This window comes from Lissotriton helveticus, chromosome 1_1, assembly GCF_964261635.1.
Source record: "Lissotriton helveticus chromosome 1_1, aLisHel1.1, whole genome shotgun sequence".
NCBI lineage: Eukaryota > Metazoa > Chordata > Amphibia > Caudata > Salamandridae > Lissotriton > Lissotriton helveticus.
In genome coordinates, this window is record NC_136057.1 from 1084994548 (window position 1) to 1085019294 (window position 24747).

The 24747-nt window shown below is 43.0% G+C and overlaps 1 protein-coding gene across 2 annotated transcripts in view; it reads right to left on the reverse strand.

Annotated features, from left to right (window-relative positions):
- Nucleotides 1-24747, reverse strand: part of LOC144772185 (GLIPR1-like protein 1) — a 417152-nt gene that overhangs the window by 280642 nt on the left and 111763 nt on the right. The gene's annotated exons all lie outside the window — the stretch shown is intronic.

A 24747-nucleotide genomic window follows, 5' to 3' on the forward strand; every position in this document is an offset into this window, starting at 1 on the left:
TGCCGTCACTCACAGTGAAGCCAGCCGATACGGAGGGAGGGAGAGAGAATTTTAATAAACACAAAAGGTTGTGGTTAACGCCAGACCAAATTAGGGGCCCTATTATTAAAGAAAGTCTCAAAGTGCACCCTTGATATATGTCCTTGCATTAAGTGCAGCTATCTGGCTTTCATGAATTAACAAGAATTTATAGAAGTAGGGCAAGAAATGTACTCCTGGAAAATATTTGTGAACTGCAGTTTATCATGAGCAAATTTGCATGTGTAGATTTGCTCATGCGAAATCCCGAGTGTTTGCAAGGTAATTTTCCCATCAACCACTTTTTTCCCAACTCTGGAAGAAGGTTTACGTCTGCCATTGTCAGGAGTAAATTTCCAAAATTTCTCAGTACTGGAAAAGATTAGAGAAGAGTTGTTGAAAACCCTTAAAACATTAAAGTTAGTAGATTTGCACAGACTTAAAGGGCATTCCAACCCTGGAACCATTGCTTACCACTAACTTCAGTCCCAGTATGTAGATCTGCAGAAACGTGGCAACATAAAGGGATTGCCAGCATTCAAGAACCACTATGGTATGAGCACTGGCATAATCAGAGAGGCTATATAAGCTCTTATATAATGAGATTGCTGCCATAATTTGTCGTCGAACCACATGGCACCAAAGGGACAAGTGGATTTTGTTAAAGGACAAGTAGATTTATGAAGCAACTTGTCCCATGGACAAGTAGATATTTTAATAAATTCCACAATATCCAGACTCCTTCCTACAGCCTCTGCGTTCCTTCTTACCTAGTTATGGTTTTTTCACTCCCACTCCAGGCTTTTAGTCTGTGGATGGCAAACTATGAACCTACACTCACCTATGAAAATCTTACTATTGATGCTTGACTGAGGACAAGGAGATCAGTGAAGCGCTGGGGTGTAGCTGAGAAACCTCCACCTGGGGAGGTGGGGGACGCTCGTTCGCGCCGCCTCTCCCTTCCAGTGCACCCCACGCCGTCTCCTGGCGCAGGTATATGTGATGGTTGGACCAGGGCACCGCAGGACGTGTCTTTAGGGGTGTAGCTGAGAAACCTCCACCTGGGGAGGTGGGGGAGGCTCGTTCGCGCCGCCTCTCCCTTCCAGTGTACCCCACGCCGTCTCCTGGCGCAGGTATATGTGATGGTTGGACCAGGGCACCGCAGGACGTGTCTTTAGGTCAAACCCTCAACTATGGCACCCAACATCCACGACTCTGGATATGCTTGGTCCCTGAAATTCTTCGATGTCACTGCCTTCCACAAATGGCATAAGTCGTGGATGTTGCCGTCTCCTGGCGCAGGTATATGTGATGGTTGGACCAGGGCACCGCAGGACGTGTCTTTAGGGGTGTAGCTGAGAAACCTCCACCTGGGGAGGTGGGGGAGGCTCGTTCGTGCCGCCTCTCCCTTCCAGTGCACCCCACGCTGTCTCCTGGCGCAGGTATATGTGATGGTTGGACCAGGGCACTGCAGGACGTGTCTTTAGGTCAAACCCTCAAGTATGGCACCGAACATCCAGGACTTATGCCATTTGTGGAAGGCAGTGACATCGAAGAATCTCAGGGACCAAGCATATCCAGAGTCCTCCCCGGGGTATTTGCACAACGGTCCTCTACCCCTAGGCCGCCAGCTATGCTACCTTGACAGGAACAGTGTCATGCATTTGGATCGATGTTGCAGCAGGCTGCCATGTAAATAGTTATTTAATGAAACGTTTTACCCTGTTACTTTGTTGGTGTGTTGTATATATTTATAATATTTGCATAGGGTTTGTCGTTATTTTGGGCGGGGTGGGCAGCGGAGCAAATTCACTGAAAAAACCATAGGTTATAGACCATATATAGTTAGGAATTAGCATTTACAAAACCTTGAAAATTCACTGAAAAAACCATAGGTTATAGACCATATATAGTTAAATATCTCAAGTCCATCTGTGCACTCGATGGAGATACAGGTCGTCGATCAGAAAATGTGCTGGCCACCTCTAATGGTAATAGCGTGGCCAGAGGCTTTTGTCGATGCCTCTGCAAATTGCACAGGGTGCACTTGTTTGACATGCCGCACCATGGTATGTATGGAAAAGGAATATTTTTTTGTTGGATTTCCTCTTGAGAGAAACGAGTCACATATCGTGCAGGTTACTTTTGGTGCATTTACTTTCTTTTGATCTTCAGGATAAGTGAAAAATTGCCAGATGAAAGATTCTTTTTTTCTTCTTAAAGGTAGTCGATCATTTTGTTCAGATTCGGAAGATGAATGAGATACGGTAGCCATTTCACCAAAGTCTTCCGAAAAATGTAGGACGTTGTTCTCTCTTGAGAGTAGAAAAGATAGTGAGAGAAGTGGGTGGAGTGCTGCGTGTAAATTCCAGAATAGAAACTAGTAAGAACCAATTGGAAGTGTTGTTTTCATGTTGCAGCAGGCTGCCATGTAAATAGTTATTTAATAAAACGTTTTACCCTGTTACTTTGCTGGTGTGTTGTATTTATTTATAATATTTGCATAGTGTTTGTCGTTATTTTGGGCGGGGTGGGCGGCGGAGCCGAGCTATGTTGCAGCCATCATGGCGTCGAGCTCGGTTTCTCTTACTAGTTTCATATTTCTCATGAGGGGTTGTTCCTAATGTTTCTATTTTAGCGAGGTCAAAAAGAGATCCTATCAGTGGCCTACTGATTTTGCTCGATTCCTTTTGTTTTTTCTAACGATTTTTAAGTTAAAGTTTGCTAGCACGATACAGCGGCTAGTCCGCATTTTATATATATGTCTTTTTTATTAGGGGTGTCCTCCGGTGGAGTCGGACGATCTACCTCTAATAAACGGTAAGTGTTCCTCTGAAGGAATGCGTCTTGAAAGTGGCTGACTGTAATGTATGATATTTCACTCAGTGACTTTCAGGCCCATGCTGTTTCAAAACTGTGCATGTGCTTGAAGCAGGCGTAGGTATTGACGCAGGATTGTGAATATAGTGCATTGGTGAGCCTTGCTGGAGCTGCATCACAGTTGCGATGCAACTCTAGCAATGTATTACTTTTTCAGCACAGATGTGTTACGCATGTATGGTGTTTTTGTACCATGGTGCGCCACATTTCAAATGTGGCACACCATGGGTAACGGAGCACTAGCATACTGTGGTGCACATTAACTGGTGCATATCTGGGTATGAAGTAGTTAACATAAATCTGCCCCATAGGTTACAAATCCGCGTTTAGTAGACTGTTTGGCCTTTGTAGTTTTATGTTTTTTCTGTTATTCTATGTAGGTATGTAATATTGCAATATTTTTGTCACGAAAAAGAAGCCATGAGTATTGGGTTTGTGAAAGATTGCAAGATTTTTTAAATTAAAAAGCAACAACCATGGCATTGTTTAATATAGTATTGTAAATACTTATCTTTAACAATGATGAGAGAGTAAAAAAAGGTTAACCTGATGTTTTAAAGTTATTCACAGGCTTCTTTAGAGGAAGTATTCTATATGATTGTAGCGTGGGTGTTTCACTTTTTTATAGGTAATACAATGCATTCTGTATGCTGTAGCAGGAGGAGTACTACATGCTTGAATATTCTTCAGTGCTTATTTTCATTTCGTAAGGTGGTATTGAGACCGACACAGAACTTCAATGGATCGGAGGGGCTGTTCCTGTGCATCTGGAGGACTGCCAAGCCGTTGCAGCAGTGGGAGTGAGGCCTCTAACAGGGGCGTAGCGCAGCTCCTTTTGATGCTCACAATTGCAGATAACAGGGTAGAGATGTCTGTGAATTTATAGATGGTTAGTCACACTAGAGTGTGGGCGGCGCCCCTAGCACTTCATTATGGCACACAGGGGAGCCGCGTTGCACAGTTTGAGAATCAGAGACTTAGGAGATAAACCTTCATAATAGGAAGGCTTCTAAGTGATAAAAATCGCCGGTGCTCGGCGTTAAAAATATCACTGCTATCGGTGGAATTTTCCACGGTGTTAGTGCTTCAACAGAAATGGGAACACATATCGAATAGAAAATCCTGTAACAATCTCAGTATTTCACATTATTGCGTGAAAAGAAAGTCTTTAGAAAGATGTTGAACGTTGTTCTCTTTTGAGAGTAGAAAAGATAGTGAGATAAGTGGGTGGAGTGCTCCGTGTAAATTGCAGAATAGAAACTACTAAGAACCAATTGGAAGTGTTGTTTTCAAGTTACATGACTTCACATGCGCGTCTCAGGACGTGTACGCGGTGATAGTATCTGGTCACGTACGCCATTTGGAAGTAGCGGTCTAATTCAGCGAAGTTTCAAAACGTGAAAAGGAGTAAATCCAAACACATCCGGATTTAATATATCTTCTGAGCTCGATTCAAGCATACAATTGTTAAAGTATAAAACCTTTTATATTTTTTTTTAAAAATACCAAGGTGTGTACATTCGGTCACGCACGAAAGTTTAAAAAGACATTCGGCTCCATTTAATGAAAATTTTCATAATAATAAAAAGAAGCCTAGGTTTAGTGTCTTTGACGTAGTATAAGTTCTTTGATGGGTCTATGAAGAAATTTAATAAGTTGCAATTGCAAAGTTTTCACGAAATATATAGGCGGGTGCGCGCACACGGTCGCGCACGAACGAAAGCCAAAAAAGCGGAGATAAACCCCCTTTATATTATGCTCCTGGAGCTCTTTTTGGTAGAATGAGTTAGTTCTGAAAATAACTTTTTTTTTTTTTTTTTTTTTTTTTTAAACAAGTGTTATGTTGTTTTTGATTTTTTAAACTTGCAACAACATTTTAATGTGTGACACAGGATCAAAATGAAATGAAGAAATTTATCTTTTCTCGGGGCATTTATGACTCTCAATTTTTAGTTTAGTAAGAATGAGGCTCTGCTCTCCGTACAGAAGAATTTCTCCACACTCGTTGCATTTCATGTGCACCTTTGCAAGATATGGTCTCAAGTCCATCACAGCACTCGATGGAGATACAGGTCGTCCACCAGAAGATGTGCTGGCCACCTCTGATGGTAATAGCGTGGCCAGGGCTCTTGTCGATGCCTTTGCAAATTCCACAGGGTGCACTTGTTTGACATGCCGCACCATGGTATGTATGGAAAAGGAATATTTTTTTCTTGGATTTCCTCTTGAGAGAACCGAATTGCATATCGTGCAGGTAACTTTTGGCGCATTCACTTTCTTTTGTTCTTCAGGATAAGTGAAAAATTGCCAAATAAAAGATTCCTTTTTTCTTTTTAAAGGTAGTCGCTCATTTCCTTCAAATTCGGAAGATGAATGCGGGGCGGCAGCCATTTCAGCAAAGTCTTCCGAAGGGTGTTGAACGTCGTTCTCTTTTGAGAGTAGAAAAGATAGTGAGAGAAGTGGGTGGAGTGCTTCGTGTAAATTGCAGAATAGAAACTACTAAGAACCAATTGGAAGTGTTGTTTTCAAGTCACATGACTTCACATGCGCGTCTCAGGACGTGTACGCGGTGATAGTATCTGGTCACGTACGCCATTTGGAAGTAGCGGTCTAATTCAGCAAAGTTTCAAAACGTGAAAAGGAGTAAATCCAAACATATCCGGATTTAATATATCTTCTGAGCTCGATTCAAGCATACAATTGTTAAAGTATAAAACCTTTTATATATTTTTTTAAAATACCAAGGTGTGTACATTCGGTCACACACGAAAGTTTAAAAAGACATTCGGCTCCATTTAATGAAAATTTTCATAATATTAAAAAATAAGCCTAGGTTTAGTCTCTTTGACGTAGTATAAGTTCTTTGATGGGTCTATGAAGAAATTCAATAAGTTCAGATTGCAAAGTTTTCACGAAATATATAGGCGGGTGCGCGCAGTCGGTCGCACACGAAAGCCTGGAAATGCGCTATCCATTTTATTGAGAACTGTTGCCGAGAGTGCGCACACCGGGTCGTGCACGAAAGTTTAGAAAGGCTATTTTTATTTACAGGCAAATTTTAATGCGTTGAAAAAAAGGCAAGGTACAGACTTTCTAATTCTGTATCGCTTTACAAGGAGTCTCTATGCAACTTGAACAGTGAAGAAAACGGCTTGTTTCCGAAAAAAATATTGCCAGAACTTTATTGACAAAAGTATAGGTTGTATACACGAGATATTTCTGAATTAGCATTTTAAAAACCAATGAAATTCACTGAAAAAACCATAGGTTTTACACACGTTATAGTTAGGAAGTAGCATTTACAAAACCTATGAAATTCACTGAAAAAACCATAGGTTTGACACCAATTATAGTTAGCTGGAAATTTTACTGATATAAAACCAATGAAATTCCACGTTATAGTTAGTTGGACTCACTATAACTTGCGCGTGTAATGCACTGCTGATGACGTCACATATTACATCACTCATGACATCACTGATGACACCATCCTTGTGACACAGTGACAGACCTCCTTTCACTGTAATCTAACCCTTGAAACACATATTCAAAAATAGAAACTAAAATTTTCAAAAAAATGGAGATACCCATACCAGTTACAACAACCAATTCAATAATTCCACCATCTATAAACACATGCACTAATTCACCAACAGTTCTATATAGTCACTCATACATATATTCACTAATCATATGTAGTGATACACCTACACATCCTGTTACACACCGACAGTCATCCAAAAGTTATTCACACACATACTCACACATGCAAATAAACTATTGAACATCCATTTATTTGCATAAACAGCTATACACACACTACCACTTTACTTCTAAGGAAACTTACACATACTTACTCTCTTAAAAAATCACTTATAGAAACACATACTAATTTAAACAGGAACTCTTACAATCCCTCACTCTCACATATACTCACTTATATACATCAATATTCACATATACTAGATTAAAACATATGTAGTTACTGATAAAGACACTAATAAGACAGTCATTCACTCACTAACACAGACATATACACACTCATCCACCCATACAGTCCTGCACATATGCTGTCTTCAAAACACATACAAACAGAGACTCAGTCATTCTTGCATCTATGTACTAAGTAATACTCCCACCAAAGCATGCAAACACTCATACTGATACTAAGAAAAACATCTAATAACCTATATACATACACATGTACCTACTCATCAACCCATGCAGCCACTTATACACAAAGTGAAACACTAATACATATATTTAAATATTTAAGCATTACTCAGTAATATATGTATTCACTAAGATATTCAATAATATATACATATATAACACATATTTATTTTTCAGAAAGACACACATTCACTGGATGGTGTCATCAGTGATGTCATGAGTGATGTAATATGTGACGTCATCAGCAGTGCATTACACGCGCAAGTTATAGTGAGTCCAACTAACTATAACGTGGAATTTCATTGGTTTTATATCAGTAAAATTTCCAGCTAACTATAACTGGTGTCAAACCTATGGTTTTTTCTGTGAATTTCATAGGTTTTGTAAATGCTACTTCCTAACTATAACGTGTGTAAAACCTATGGTTTTTTCAGTGAATATATATATATATATATATATATATATATATATATATATATATATATATATATATATATATATATATATATACCCGCCATGGTGTTCTAAAGAATGAGTGGGTGTAAGAGTGTCTGAATGGATGAATTAGCAAGTGCGTGTCTGACTGTATAAGTGAGTGATTAAACGTGTCGTAGTGATTGCATGGGAGAATGACTAATCTGTGTGAATGTCTGTATCAGTCTGTCAGTTGGTGTGTAAGTGCTGCAATGGGTTGGTGAGTAGCTACATGAGTGTCTATATGGGTTAATGATTGGTTGTCTGAGTACCTGTATGGGTGCCTGAGTGTCTGCGTGGGTGGGTGGGGAGGTGTGTGACATGCGTGAGTGGGTGTATGGGTTCAGGAGTGCATGTACAAGGGGCTTTATGGGTGAGTGAGTGTGTGTATGGCTGTGTTGGGGAGTGAATGATGTCTCAATGGTATATGTATGAGTATCTACATATGTGAAAGGCAGCATATGTGAGTGTTGGTATATATATATATATATATATATATATATGTGAAAGTGAGGGATTCTGAGAGTGGCTGTATGGTGAGTGTGTGCTTGTGTCAGTGATTGTCGAAGAGAGTAAATATGTGTTAATATCTGTATGAATAAGTACGGTGGTGTGTGTATAACTGTATAGGTGAGTAAATGGCAGTGTAATTGATTTTTTTTAAATTGTTTTTATTATCATTTTAACTTTATGGGTGAGTGTCTGTATGGGTCTATGAGTGCATATGTCAGTGGTAGTATTGATGAGTGACTAGGTGTATGAGTGACTGTATGGGTGACTGAGCAAATATGTGTGTGTAGACCTATGAATCAGTGAGTTGGTATTTACAAACTGGTATTGGTGTGTCAATGGTTTCAAGAATGGTAGTCTGTATTTTAGAGTGGGTGTATGATGAAAGGTTATACATAAGGGTGTAAGGAGTTAAATCAGAGATTAAGTGGATGATATCATCAGTGATGTAATTTGAGATGTCATGAGTGATGTCACTGACCATGTCATGAGTGTTGTAATATGTGACGTCATCAGCAGTGCATTGTGGGGGAACGAGTTATAGTTAGCTCAGCTAAATAAAACAGCGGAATTTCTCTGGTTTTGTACGAGTGAAATGTCAGCCTAACTATAACGTCCCTGAAACCTGTGTTTTTTTAGTGAATATCTAAGGTTTTTAAAATGCTAATTCCTAACTATAACGTCCCTGAAACCTGTGTTTTTTCCAGTAAATTAAAGTATTTTAAATGCTAATACTAACTATAACGTCCCTGAAACCTGTGTTTTAACAGTGAATTTCTAAGGTTTTTTAAATGCTAATTTCTAACTATGCCTACATAGGTAGGACATGTACAGAAAGGGGAAGAAACTCGCAGAAAGAAGCAAGAGAAGTGCAGAAAGATAAAAGAGAGGTGCAGAAAGAAACAAGAAAAATGCAGAAAGAAACAGAAGTCCAGAAAGAGGAAGAAAGGTGCAGAAAGAAGCAAGAGAAGTGCAAAAAGACACAACAGAGATGCAGAAAGAGGCCTACTTCGACTGTACCTCTCCATAGACTCATACTAAGTAGCCTAATTACTAATCCTTCTCCCAAGATGTCTTAAACCTCACTTTTCTCTTGAAGGTTCACTATTCATCGACTGCTCAGAATGTTAGGCCTACCAAATGTAAAACCGCAATCCTAACCATATCACTGTTGTAAGTTTCACCAAGTTTGTGAAGGTATGCATGTGTGTGTCTCTGCTGTTACCTAGTGATATGTTACATAAAAATAAACATACAAATACTTGAATACCTGTGTTTTAAACAGCATACTCTGTACATTTGTGCACAAAAAGGTATATGTATTTCTTTCTGCTCGCAATATAGGGCACACGGGTATTTAATAGTATATTTAAGGGGCTCTACAACACCTATGTACATAAGACATGTCTGCCTGTGCAACCGTATGACAGAGTAGAACTGAGAAGATTTGACCACCTATATGAGAAGCTACCCGCTTTTTAAGCTACCATCTTCAAATGCATAACACATGTGAGAATACATGTACAAGTAGACATATACCGCAGTCACAAGATCTCACAGACCTTTAAACTTGACAGCTTGCACTTCCCATTTGAGTACAGAAAGAGGCAAAAGAAGTGCAGGAAAAAACCAAGAGGTGCAGAAAGTAACAAATGTGCAGGAAGAGGCAAGTGAAGAGGAAATGTGCAGAAAGAGGCAAGAGAGGAGCAGAAAGAGGCAAGATAGGTGCAGAAAGAGGCAAGAGGAGTGCAGAAAGAAGCAAGAAAAGAGCAGAAAGAAGAAAAGTTCAGAAAGAATCAAAAGAGGTGCAGAAAGAGGCAAGAGGGTTACAGAAACCTGCAAGAAAGGTACATAAAAAAGCAAGTGAAGTGCATAAAGAAGCAACAGATGTGCAGAAAGAAGCAAGAGAACTGCAGAAAGAAAAAAGAGAGGTGCAGAAAGAGGGAAGAGGGGTGCAGAAAGAGGCAAGAGAGGTGCATAAAGAGGTTAGAGGTGCAGAAAGAGGGAAGAGGACTGCAGAAAGAGGCAAGAGGGGTACAGTAATAGGCAAGAGAGGTACAGAAAGAGATAAGTGGTGCGGAAAGAGGGCTGCAGATAGAGGCAAGAGAAGTTCAGAAAGAGGGAAGAGTGGTACAGAAAGAGGCAAGAGGGGTGCAGAAAGAAGCAAAAGAGGTGCAGAAAGAGGTAAGAGAACTGTAGAGAGAAGCAACAGAGGTGCATAAAGAGGCAAGAATGGTGCCGATGGAGGGAAGACAAGTACAGAAAGAGGCAACAGGGGTGCAGAAAGAAGCAAGAAAGGTGCAGAAAGAAGCAAGAGAAGTGCAGAAAGAAGCAACAGAGGTACAGAAAGAGGCAAGAGAAATGTGGAAAGAGGCAAGAGAGGTGCAGAAAGAGGCAAGACAGGTACAGAAAGAAGGATAAGGGGTGCAGAAAGAGGCAAGAGGGGCACAGAAAGAAGCAAGAGAGGTAAAGAAAGAAGCAAGAGAAGTGCAGAAAGAAGCATTAGGGATACCGAAAGAGGCTAGAAGGGTTCAGGAAGGCAAGAGAAGTGCAGAAAGAAGCAACAGAGGTACAACAGGAAGCAAGAGAACTGCAGAAAGCGGCAACAGAGCTGCAGAAACAGGCAAAAGAGGTACAGAAAGAGGGAACATGAGTGCAGACAGAGGCAAAAGAGCTGCAGAAAGAGGGAAAAGGGGTGCCTAAAGAGGCAAGAGGGGTACAGAAAGAGGCAAGAGGTACAGAAAGAGGCAAGAGAGGTGCAGAAAGAAGCAAGAGAAGTGCAGAAAGAGACAAGAGGGGTGCCGGAAAAAGGCAAAGAATTGCAGAAAGAACCAACAGAGGTACAGAAAGAGGCAAGAGAAGTACAGAAAGGGACACGAGAGTTGTAGAAACAGGCAAGAGAGGTACAGAAAGAGGGAACAGGGATGCAGAAAAAGGGAAGAAGGATGCAGAAAGAGGCAAGAGGAGTGCAGAAAGAAGCAAGTGAGGTGGAGAAAGAGGCATCAGTGGTTCAGAAACAGGCAGGAGAGGTGCAGAAATAGGCAAGAGAAATGCAGAAAGGGGCAAGAGAAGTGCTGAAAGAAGCAACAGAGGTGTAGAAAGAGGCAAGAGAGGTGCAGATAGAGGCAAGTGAGAAGCAGAAACATGCAAGAGGGTGCAGAAAGAAGCAACAGAAATGCAGAAAGAGGCAAGAGAAGTACAGAAAGAGGAACGAGATGTGCAGAAAGAGGCAAGAGAGGTGCAGGAAGAGGCAAGAGAGGTGCGGATAGAGGGGCGCAGAAAGAGGCTAGAGAAATGCAGAAAGAAGCAAAAGAGGTGCAGAAAGAGGCAAGATATGTGCACAAGAATGAACCAAGATAGGTGCAGAAAGAAGCACGAGAGGTGTAGAAAGAAGCACAAGAGGTGAAGAAAGAAGGGAGGTGCAGAAAGCGGAAGAAATGTGCGGAAAGAGGTAAGAGAAGTCCAGAAAAAGGAAGAAAGGTACAGAAAGAAGCAAGGGAAATGCAGAAAGAGGCAAGAGCGGTGCAGAAAGAAGCAAGAGTTGTTTGCAAACTATTAGTGCCAATTTAACACCCACATTTAGCAATAAGTAACAGGTGACCATTCTATGTTTGCAAAGGGCCTTCCACAACGCTGTCACACTTGTTGCTGCAATTTTGGTAACATTTGAGCCATTTGAGCTAGGAACAAGGTTTCTTTTGTTCAAATCTGCAGATTATGCAGCAGATGATGGATTATGTGGCAAATGCGGAAAATTTATAATTGTGCCAAAGTCGGTGCAGCCAAACAGCCGCATAATTTCAGTGGCCCTGCTCAAACCTCTGACTAGGTCCAGAATGGCTCCTTTTTTTTGTCTCCTTGCATTTATAGTTTAGCTTCTATGGAAACTGGAAAGACTAAATCTGAGGTTACCACTCCACAATACAGACTACCATACCACATAATTACTCTCCATAACACATAATTCCACTCTACATAATTCCTAAATACTGCATACTTTCTATCCATATATTTTCACTGCACAACATACCACATAATTTCACTACACACAACGTACAAGCACTCCACTCCAGAAAACATTAGTACAAAATGTTTACATTTACAACGCCAATAGCTCTAACTCTCGCAAATCCGAGACCTATTACAACTAGTGTGTCTCCGACCAACCTCCAACCATTGCTCAGGAATTCCACTGTGTAGGACTTACAGGGGGTACCAGGAGGGCGTCTTGGCCCCCAAAGTCCCTCAGGAGTAAAATGGACTTCATCCCCCAAGCAGTAGTGTGCCAGGAGGCACGTTTGCAGAGTGGTGGAGAAAGGGGGCATGGCGTCCAAAGACCTCTTAGCATTTCCTCTGTGTAGGGCTTACTGAAGGTGACAGGAGGGGTAGTTGGCCCCCAAGGTCCAACTGCCCCTCCTATTACCTCCAGTAGGTCCTACACAGCAGGACTGCTACGTTCTCATAGCAGGCCATGCCCCCTTTGACAACTACTCTGCAAACGAGCTCCCTGGTATGCTCCTGGATAAGGATTGTAGTCCCCTTCACTGCTGGGCGTCCTTAGGGGCCAACTAGCCTACCTATTACCGCCAGTAAGCCCCACACGGGTACTTAAATGGGGCATAAGTAACCATGTCTCTTGGAAAAGGCGGATGTCAAATTTTCCAATGTAACTATGCCAATCCGGGTCATCAAGTTTTTGTTTTAGACCAGCCACCTTCCCGGATACTTAAGCTATAGATGATTGTTCTTTCACGGGCATTTTGTGTATTAAGAGTTTATGATCTACAGTAGAAGGCGTGCCCATGCAACGAGGAGGACCCTCCAACTCAATAAGGCTATAAACAGCACTACTTGCACCTGTGGCACGTAGCAGGGCCATTCACAATTATGTTAGGCTCCTTCTGTTTGTGTTTAGAAAAAAGAGGAGCCCTTTATACACCCAGTGGCTGTAGCTGATGTCCAGCTTTTTTAATATGTGATTTTAAGCAACTTATAATTAATAAATTATGTGTAAACTGAATCTAGTGGTCTTCCAGTTATATATAGCACAAGCTACTGTAGTATGTAGAGAGAGAGAGAGAGAGTGATTGATGTATAGCCTACAGGTCATAAGATTGAGTGGATGACATTCGATTGGAACTTACCCCTTGGGATTTTTCGATTACACTCCTTCTGTTTGTCCAATAAAGGCTCTCTGGACACAGCCACAGATGGAATTGGCATGCTTAAAACCTCAGCAACTAGCTTCAACATGCCTGCAAATGAGAAGCTTACCTCTAAATATAATCCAGGAGGAGATAGAAAGAACGAGGCTGGAGATGATTCTAAACCACTCCAAACTGGATGAATGGTGAATTAGTATAGGAAAATATTAAATCCATTTAGCCGTGGACATGTGAGTCTGTTAATTGGAATTGGATTGAAAAGGATTGTGGAGGGATGGAAGTGGGAAGGGTCTAGGAAGTGTTTATTTGTAGATTATAACAGCAGGAGGAGGCTTGGGATAAGTAGAGGGGAGGAAAAGTCAAAGGGAAGGGTTTAGAAAGGCTTGTTTGGGAGATCTGAATAGTAAAAGAGGTTTGAGATGACGCAAAGAGGGGATCATAGTAGTAGAATGGGGTTTGGGATGAGACAGAGAGTGGAGGTAGAGGATATATTGAGAGATATCCTGAGAGAGGTTTATGTTGAGAAATAGGGGAGTGCATTGGAGAGAGTAGTAGATTGAGGTTTGGAATGTGACAGAGTGTGTAGGTAGAACATATAGAGAGGTATAGGGTGAAATATAGGGTAGTGCACTGAAGATACTGAATTAGGAGTAAAGTAATAAATATAAAGATACATATATACATGAAAAGTATATATGTATAAGTAAGATAATATATTTATAGCTATGTTTTATTTAATAAACTCAGACTTTCAAGTATTGCTGTTCTTTAAGCTACATTATGTTTTTCCATTAGTTATGATAAAAATGTACTCATTTATGTAGTGACCTATATACATGTTAAACATAAACAATAATATAACCATAAGTAATATGCACATTTGTTAAGCAGAACTAACGAATATCTATATATGTATAACATGATTATTATACACATTCATACAAAGGAATACACATATCCAGGTACACATATTTATTCAAAATAACTGCTTTCGTACTTTCGTTCTGGATCGTACTTTCCAAGTTTTTTCGCAATCCGCTTGCTCTGACACCATGTCTTCAAACATGGTGTCCCCCAGGGCTCAATACTCAGTCAGCTACTTATTAATCTGTATATGAGCCCTTTGGCCAAGGTGGTGGAGACTTCAGGCCTTTTAATGTATTCATATGCCGACGACTCCCAGTTGATCTTTTCTCTCTCTTCTGAGAATGATGAAACTTCCTCACTCAAAAGAGGTCTCACCAAAATAGCAGGATGGATGCAGGATAATTTCCTCAAATTAAATGGGGAAAAAACCGAGGTTATTATTCTAGGCAAAAACAAAAACCTGTGGGGCCCCCATCATTGGCCCCAGGAGATGGGCACGTTTCCCGTCCCAGTCCCACAAGCGCGTAACTTAGGCATCATCATTGATGACTCCATTAACATGCACCAGCAAGTTGTAAAAATATCGGCCACATGTTTTGCCATTTTAAAATGGCTAAAGAAGAGCTGCTGGATGCTGCCTGAGTCTACTCAGAAAACTGTAGTCAATGCCTTGATTACTTCCAGGATTGACTATGGTAACGTGCTTTACCTGGGCTCAAAGAAAGCAACCATCCGCAGGCTACAAGTCATCCAGAATTCAGCAGCTCGACTGCTATGTAAAATTCCCAGAACTACTCCCACTACTCGGTATCTTCGTGACCTTCATTGGCTCAAGGTCGAAAACTGAATAAAATTTAAATCACTCTGCCTAATGCACAAAATCCATACTGGCACGGCCCCAAAATATCTCCACTCACTTGTTCATCCATATTGCCCATCTCGCACTCTTCGTTCTTCCACATTAAAAAAGTTTGCCATCCCCAAATTCAAGCTCTCGCGCATGGGTGGCAAATCCTTTTCATATCTAGGCCCTGTTCTATGGAACTCTATGCCCTTCCAGGTTCGCAATGAGACAAATCATACGAATTTCCGTAAAGCTTTAAAAACATGGTTATTCAACACTTAGACATTCCCCCTGACCTTAGCCTTACGCTATTATCTCCACAAAACCGCGCCGGGAAATCCTTTGTGGGTAGCTGTTGCGCGCTAGCAATGCACAAACTAAACTAAACATATACACAGGGATATGCTGTATTTTATGTTTGAGTATGGTGGTTATGTGGGGACGAGACAACTCTTGAGTAGACTTCTGAAGATAAGATAGTTATCCATGGATCTTATGTTTGGGAGTAAAGAGTTCCATAGTCTGGCTGCTTGAACAGAGAAGGATGTGGTGATTTCATTCCTGATGAAGAGCGGCACTGTTCCATGTATCGCTGTGTGGGTGATATAAAGCAGTTTACCTGTGGATCTTCTGGCAACAGGTAACTAATGTAGGTCCTTCAAGGCAGGGGAAATGTGATCTTGTGGCTTTATATGTAACAGTAGTCGGGCAGCAGAGGAAACAAACACCGTATCTCCTGCGAACAGCAGCTCTGTGCAAACGAATCTCCAAAGACAGACTCTGAGCCTGCTGAGGACAAAGAAACTCAATGCCTGGAACCACCACTGCACCGGTTGCCTACGGCACGAGTCCGAGTGGCCCATCAGTCCCAGCGAGGTCCCCCAGCGCTCCAGAGTCCAAGTCCACCATGGGTTGACCCCTCCAAGACTCTAACATTGCCTACAGCCTCTGCACACAGATCCCCCACAACAGCGAGTGGCCCAGTAGGGTAAAATCTGACCTCCAAAGATACCCCTGCACCCAACACCCCACAGCCTTAGGTGGCCCAACCGACAGTGTCCCAGCATCTCCCAAGATCCCAACTTACCTCTCCAGCCAGTGGTCACCTTAAGAAAGTCTCCCTGCCCGAGCCTGCAGCAATTTTGCCAAACCGAAGGTCTCCATTGAGAAGCACAGGGTCCCTGACGTCTTCTTGGTACCCTGCACCCGGCAGCTCCAGTGCTGCTGCAGGTGCAGCGCCTGTGCTGGTCATTGGCCCCTACTGTGCTGACCCTAACTCCAGGAGCTTTTTTTGCTCCCACACCCGAGTGGACTGCTCGTGAGCAACCCCTAACCGGATGCCCCCTTAGCTCCAAGTGTTGCAGAATGCGGCCGCTAGACTGCATACCAGCACATCAAAATTTGCATTGATTTCAAGCAAAATCAATAGACTTCACTGGTTACCTGTTAAGAAGCGGGTGCAATTTAAATCCCTTTGTTTGGTCTTTAGGGCCTTACAAGGCACAGGTCCTGATCACTTCAAACAACAATTTCAGTGGTACGTCCCCAAAAGATCACTTCGCTCCCTCGCAGCAATACTATTGATAGTACCACCTACAAAAAAAGCCAAGTGGAGAGGCAGAACTTTGGCGGCCTGTGCAGCAAAGGCTTGGAATAACCTCCCTTTTCATCTGAGGAATGCTACTGATCTATTAGCTTTCAGGAAGGCCAAAAAAACGGGTCTGTTTGATTTTAAAATGGGTTGCAAATTATGTATCATTGGGAGGACTGTAGCTAGCGCCAGGACACCCTAGAGTAACCGTTGCGCTTTACAAATCTCTGTAACATAACATAACATAACATTGGCTAACATTGGGCCCCTGCAACTCGAGTGCCTATCTAGACTTTGTGGAACCTTAATCCTAACCCCCAAAACTCCCACTTGTAAGTCATGGACTTACCTGATAAACCGCTAACAGTTTTTCTTCCATAGGAACCTATGTTATGAGCTTTTGGGCCTAAAATGTTCTGTGTTGAACTGCTGTTTGTATGGAGAAAAGATAACTAAACTGCAAAGTCTAAAAAGTCTTACTACTTGAGGAGGAGCTACGCTAGCAACCAAGATGGCCGCATAAGCTCCCGGCTCCGCCGACCTCCGCCGGAGGCTCATGAATCCTGACTCCCATCCTGATTTCCCACCGGACTCCCGTGCAGCTGAAGTGCGCCTGACTCTAAAGGTGCAATCCCGGAATTTCTAGCCGCTCAAATGACGAAGATACGCCATGCGCCATTCTCGGCCTAACCCGGAGTTGAAGCCAGGGCCACGAGTTCTAACCCAGCCGGGTTGGAGTTGAACAACATCGGCCGCGGGACGTGGGTAGTTCCGGTCTCCCGAAGTGGTGTCTTTCTTTTCTGTTTTGGACGGTGCTCCGGTGGCAGCTTTATTCCGCAACTACGGCGGCTTGCCGTATCGACTGTTTAGTTCGGGGATCCGTTGCCCAGAGGCCCCGTTGTGCTCCCGGGGTCGATGGGCTTGGTTCCTCGCTGGCGGCGACGGAGCTGAGATCGTGCTTTTGAAGTACCCACAGTTGTCATCTTTATCGCCTTTGCCTGGTGCCCCGGAGAAGTCGACCTCCGGGGTTCAGATACCAGCCCGGTCGCTCACTGAGGGGCGATGGAGCGGGCTGAAAATTCACCGTCGCTGCACACTATAATGGCCGCCATTGGGGAGCTCCACAAACGAGTCACGGCCATCGTCCAGAGGATGGTTGGAGCGGTAGATAACATCTGCCGGAGACCGGACTCCAGCCCGTTGTTGGCTGTGAGCCAAGATGCCTTACCCGCGGAGCAAGCTCCGATTGCTACCGAGGACCCTGTGCGGAAGTCGATCTTAGAAATTTTTTGCGGCCCTAAGATGGCGGCGAGCGAGCCCGAAAGTATTGGATGTGTGTTTTGCCCTATGTCGATATTGCCCGAGCTGGATGTGACTATTCCTGTACTCCTGTGTGAGTTCACCGATGGATGCCGGCTTAATTCCTTGCCTCTTCTCTCTCAGAGTGATCAAAAACGCTTTGCTGATTTATCGCTGGTGGGCAGTGAACTTGATTTGACTTCTAGACTTTGTACACGTTTATCCTGGTATCACTCCTTTCGTGTTGACTTTGAGACTTTTCTATTTCTGGACATGCTTGATGTGATGGCGGTTCGATTGGACAGGGCACGCATGAAGAAGCGTAGCGGCCTGGTTATATTGGATGGGGTCTGTGTAATGGATCGTGAGGGCCAGGGCTGAATTTTACTTGAACTCGGTACACTGACTTTCTTTTGGCTCTGCTGGGTTGTGTCTGTGGGAGCGAGGGCCGGATGGGATTCTGATTGTCTGGGTTTGGTGTGACTACTGTGATCGAAAAGGGATTTGCTGCCTCTGTGGTGCCGGGGGCCGGTCGGGACGGTCCTTCCTCTGTCTGTGGCTCCCCTATTGATTTGTTTATTGGCCTGTTTTGACTTGCTCGATACTGTGGTAGGGGATGTCTGCTTTTGGCGGGGGGAAGGGAGTCCGGGAGCCTGTATAGTCTTGTAACATTCTCCTCCTCCAGCTTTTCCCTTCCTTGGGGTGGAGTTTAGTGGGCGACAGGCACGCTGCTAGTGGGGTTAGGTCGTAGCCATCTGCAGGGGTGCAGGGTGGGGGGTTGAGGGGGATTTTTTTTATTTTTCCTTTATTTTTTTTCTATGACCTTTCTATTTCCCTTTTCCCTCTTCACAAGAGATGTGGCGTATTCTCCTGGTCTTTTTGTTCCTCATATCTGGGTGTCAAAGGTCCAATTTGCATATCCTGTATTATTGGTGGGCGGGTTCTGATAATGTTTGCCTATGGTCATCTGTATCGTGTTGTTTCGCCTTAGCACTAAGCTGTTGATATTATTCAGATGCCTATGATTGTAATGTAGTTCCTCTATTCATTTGCCCGTCCGCAGTTATAATATGTTCCACCGAATGACACCCGTTATGTACATGTTTACTCTTGTGTTATAATCAATAAAAATATATATAAAAAAAAAAAAGTCTTACTTACCATGTATTTTAAGATCCTTAGGAGTGGTATCTAGGTATACCACCCAAAACTCAATTTTATCTGAAAGTAATCAAAAATTATCCTAAAAGTAATTACTGTGTAATTCAAACTGATTTTTAAAGTGATAACCACCTGTAACAATTGCAAATATATCCTCAATTGCATTTCTGTATAAAGATTTACAACTGAAAGTATATTTTACCTACCTGTACCAAGTCCTGTTTTGTTCTACAAAAAAGACTACTAGTATACCTTTTTTATACTTACCCAATTGGTCTGGATGCTCTCTCTGAGTGTGTGTAATCAGTCCTTGAGTGAGTGAATATAATAAAGGCTTAATACACCCTCTGGATAAGCCTAACTGCTCCCTCACACTACCACAAAGAGAGCTGTTAGTGCTTGCCTAAGTTAGCCTCTGCTTTACCTCTGGAGACTCCCAGAACTCTGCGCACACTATACCTTACTTTGATACAGTATATACAGAGCCAGCTTCCTACAATAACAAAGTTAATTTAAAAGTAAAATTAAATTAAACTTTGGGCCTATTCACAAAGGTATATTTACACAAGTAAATTTACACATGCAAATGTATTCTTACACTTTTTTATGAATTGTCTACTTTTGAATATTTATAATTTCTAAGTACATCTACTACACAGTGAAAACTTACAAATCTCCACCCACTAAAAAGAGGGGGTAGAGCCAGATTTACGAGTGTAACGTTACTACTAGTAACTTTTCCATGAAGGCAGCAGTCTCAGCCACTGGGGTGGAGATCTGCCTATGGAAAAGTATAGGGATTTTTTTAACATATCTTTTTATTGCTTTACAATTAACCCAATAGAAAAAAGAATAGATACAAAGAATAGAATCCCACATGAGCTACATATCATTCAACCATTATCACGTCTTAATGCTCAATGGAATATGAGAGAGGATAAATAGCTGGAGGTTGCTTGTCCAGATAATCATAGACCACAAACTCTCTGGTGTTTCTCAGCACACCCTTTCCATTTACAGACCATCTTTTCCACTATGGCACGATAGTCCATTCCTCTGTGTCTGTCTTTTATAGGGAGGGGATATCATTTCACCAGCATCTGATAAAATCCCTTTTCGGCACCATAAAAAACCCCACCAGCAAGAGTTCACTGAGGCCCACATCAACCCAACCATGCATAATTCTGAACAACAACATCTTAGCATCCGGGTCAGAAGTGCCCAAAATTTTCTTGCAGTGCATCATAAATCCTCCAGTATTCAGAAAGAATGGGCATTCTCTTATCACATGATAAAAGGTGCCAGCCATTTCCTTGCACCTGACACAAAGACAGCTACTGGTTTAGCCTATCTTTCACATTCTTTCTGGGCTGTAATAGCTTCTATGAAAATAATTCAACTGAATCAGTCTAAGATTTAAAGGGATAAAACAAATCATATAGGCTAGATTACCTTTCTGCGTTTGGTCAAATTCCAAGTTTCCCACATCCAGGTCCCAGGCAACCCAAAGAATTCAGAAGTTGGTCGAGAGTATTAATAATCAGAGATCTATATAGCTTAGATATTCCCTTGTGGCCCAGGGACTCCAACACAAATTTTGCCCCAAGGGGTTAAAATCTGAGACCCCCTTCCAATTCCTCTTTGTATGTGGCTTGGAAGTAGTGGAGTTGAAGACACCTAAAGAACTGTGACTTATGTAAGTCAAACTGAATCACAAGCTGTTCCAGAGACTTCATAAGTTCCTCTTCCCAGACATCAACCACACAGGATATCCCAATAAGGTCCTATGCCTGAACACAGACAGCTTTGGCACCTATGTCAGTCAGAGCAAGCCGAAGCTGCTGTACATGCCTTTCCACTTGTTCCAACAGGCCAGCGGCCTCCCTCTGTTTTAGTTATAAAATTCAAGACTCATACTCGGTAATCTCCTGCGACGTCTCTCTCTATCCCTCACAAATGAGAATGCCATACCGCTAAGGACTGATTTGAATGCCTTCCAAAAAGTAGAGGGGGAGGAGACCGAGGAAAAATTTATCTCAAAATAATCTTCGGCAGTCATTAAATACCTCATCCTTCACCTACCTGGCATTAAGGCGCCACAGACACTGTGGGACTCATTAAGCTCTAGTGAACCACATCTCTACTGGTGCTTGATCTCACAGGCCTCTAGGTAGTATACAGCAATCAGATATAGCAATGATCTCAGCTGTTGGCATAATTAATCCAGTCCATTATAGCATTTACGGGGAGAAGAGTGTCTATATTGCCTCTCATTCAGGCGCCACAAAGCCACACATCACTCACTCCCATGGAGTTGACCCACTTATCAATGATCTAGTAGGAGGAGCCCGCTATCAATAGGAAGGGCCTTTCCTAACATTCCATTAAGGTCGCCCCCAAGATCAGCACTCCTAATGGGGAGCTCAGCAAAAACTCTTGAGACTGCCTTCAGGGTACTGCACACTAGTTCTGAGGGTACACTGTCCATGGGATGCCCTTCAATGTTCCTCCAAGAATGGCATATCTGTATACACATCTACTCCAAATGTACCCCGGAAACCGCTAGGGAGAGGGACTTGTGCAACAGGTTGGTAGACTCCCAGGAGACTCTAAACAATCCTGCACAGGACACTAGTATAACCATGGTGTCCCAGGAAGCCACGTTTATTGCTGCAGGAGGGTTACTGGGGCAAGATGCGTGATATAGGACATACCTGCCCCCTGTTTGATCTTATCAAATGAGTTTCTTTAGTAACAGAAGTTCTGGGGCAAGCTGCCTGGCAGAGGACATAATGGCCCCCTGTTTGATGTTATCAAAGAATCCACTGGCATTCCAAGTCTGCACTTTATATCTCCCATGAACACCACACATAGTCGGTGATAAACGTCCTTTTCCCTGTAGTCAGTCCAGCTACCGATCCCTTCTCTGCCAAAGAAAATATATACCGATCAAAGATTTTACTACCCAACTTGCACAGGCCACATAGATAAGATTGTTACATTACAAGCTGATGGTTAAATGGAATCCCCACTGCACTGGAGAATCTTGTTTCGCACAGGAATAGGTGCCTTCTCGCCTAGGTCTGTATCGGCCAAATCACTCGCCCACCGTGGTCTTAGTCTTCTCCTCGGGCCCCCTGCGGGCTAAGCATCTCTTGTCTCTCAGCCACCCCAACAGCTCTTCATTTTGTCAATCTTGAGAGAGCTGCATGAGTCACCCAGTCAAGAGAGGGGATCGATCCTATGCCTAATTCAGACTCGATCAAGATAATCAAAAATCAATATTTTCTCCAGATAAACAGAACTCAACTTAGCAGGAACAAGATATATTTTATGTCTATAGGGCTGAGTATTTGCTTCACCTGTTTGTATGATTTTTTCTGCTACTGTGCCATCCTCATATAGGCTGGGAAAATCAGAATCTTCCTTGAGCTATGCAGCACCTTGCTCAGACCCTAACTATTCTCAGGATAAGATCCCACTCTCTGAAATTCAGAAGGCATATAAACATAGGTCTAGGAGGTGCTCCAGGAGGGGGCATTTGCATTAATGACTGAAGCTTGCAGATAGTTGCGCTGCAGGCAGAATGGATTGCAACCAGCTCTCAAGGCTTTGGGGCACTCCACTTCCTCTGGAAACCACAGAAAGCAGAAGTTGTTGCTCTGCGTCTTCAGTCTGAGCATTGATTTCCCAACTAAATATTTCAATTTCTTGACTGTCTGTGTGAGTTCTTTAACCGTGTCTTCCAAAACCGCTTATAGGGATTCGGCCTCCGTGACACAGCCTATACTTTTACGCAAATCCTACGGGAGGACAGCAACATTCACCCAAAGCTCACCTATTTTAGTTTCAGGAGTCAACCAGGAGGACTGAATTGCCTTCAGGATAACATCTGTGCCAGTAAGAGCGACTACCCTAGCTCCATCTTGGTGCACCTCCTCCAACCCCAACACTGCAGCATCTTTTACGGGGTGGGAGAGAGGTTTCAAAAACAGCCATTTTACTCAACTTGGTTAGGGGCCTTTATATTAAGCCATCACTGAGTCTAGTGCTAAAGTGTAGTAGGATTTCACAATCTTTTTCAGTACTGCATTGACGTGACCCGCTGAACCCTTCCTTGCAGGTGGTAGGAGCAGTCAGGTGCAGTCTCAAATTGAGACGGTCGCCACTATGACTGATTCCTCCCATCTCTGATGCCGTACACTTGTTGTTGCCCCTTTAAAGGAGAAAAAAACACCACCAGCAAGGTCAGGGATCAGTCCCACTCTCCAGCAATCATCTCCTCTGCAGTTATTCTCTGGTGACCCCAATCTCTATGACTTTGCTGTGGTCCTAATTCTCCACCCCCTATGATCGCCAGAGGGAAGAAGAGGGGGAACTCCTCCTTTCAACCTCTCCGTCCCCCAATCCCTCTGGAACCATAAAGGCCTAGCACCAGGTAGTTAATCTGCGAAGCAGTAGCTTATTCAGTGAAGGGGTAAGGTTCTTATAGACTTAACAGCTCCGGTCTCTCTTCCTGCCCCCTACGTGCGGGTAGGTTCTACAGGCAAGTCCGGACTGTAGACAGGTACCTCAACCTTAGGGTATCAAGCACATAGGAGACGACTGTAGAAGCCGTTCTTATGTCTAAGTAGGGTCCCACTTAGAGACTGCAGGACCACCTGGTCTGCCTTGATTTAACCGAGTGGAAGGTAGTATCTACCCCTTCCCTTGCTGTGTAGCACCCACCTCTTGATTTTTAGGTCCTGACGAATTGCTCTTCTGAGCATGAAACATGTTGACCTTCAGGTAGATTAAGACACTTCTGGATCATAGCACTAGCGTGTCACATTCTGCTCACTGTTTTTAATAAAGTAGTGAATCACACCATTCAAAATTTCCGTGGATTTACTAACTTTTTTAAAATTCCCACTTTCACACACACATCTACACTTTTCCTAAAGCCCTCATACCCGCATGCACCAACTGGCAGGAACAAAAGATCTCTGGTAAAGAGCCCCTTTGTGGGAGCCCGTCAAACATTGCAGCGCCAGTTTGACGAGGAGCAAAACCCAAATGATGTAGCATGACACCTAGCTTGCTGGGTGTGCGAGGGTTTTAGTTCCAGAAGGGGCATTACCCCCCTTCGTGCCCCCCTCTTCTTGTTGGGCTTGCTTACGCCCTCATTCATACTCCCCAGGGAACAACGTAAATCTTTTGTTGTTATACCACTTAACAGCTGCCTCACTTGTCCCCGACTGGGCGCGGATCGTAAATATCCCCGTCCTTGGCTCTTTCATTTCTGTGTCCCTCATAGTAAAGCGAGCCACAAGTCACTGCTCCCAGCAAGCATTTCTCCCCAACACGGCCAGTAGCTCTCTTAAGGCTCCACTCCTGTAGTGCGGCCCCTCCTGCCTACCAGCTCTGTGCCCCACTCTCTATCAGGGCTTAATCTTTGCAAAGTCACCATTTCAGGGGAGGAGGTTTACCAAACGCTGCTCCAACCTCAACCACGGTCTGCTTCCCTAAGTTAAAAGCAAACAGTCAGGTTTTCAGGCTTCACCCCTGGTCCTCCTCCATCGCTGCATACCATTTTTAGGGAGAAAGGGGCAACCAGCTGCAAGATGTTTATCGGATGTTGAGGTAGGCATGGGAGTGCTAAAAAGTAGTGTCACCCATCTTGCGCATCAAACCTTGCCCCCCCAAAATTTTAAAAATGTATTATACTAACCTAAAGAAACATATTTATTCATCTATCAACAATTAATGTACTTAAATATTCCTTT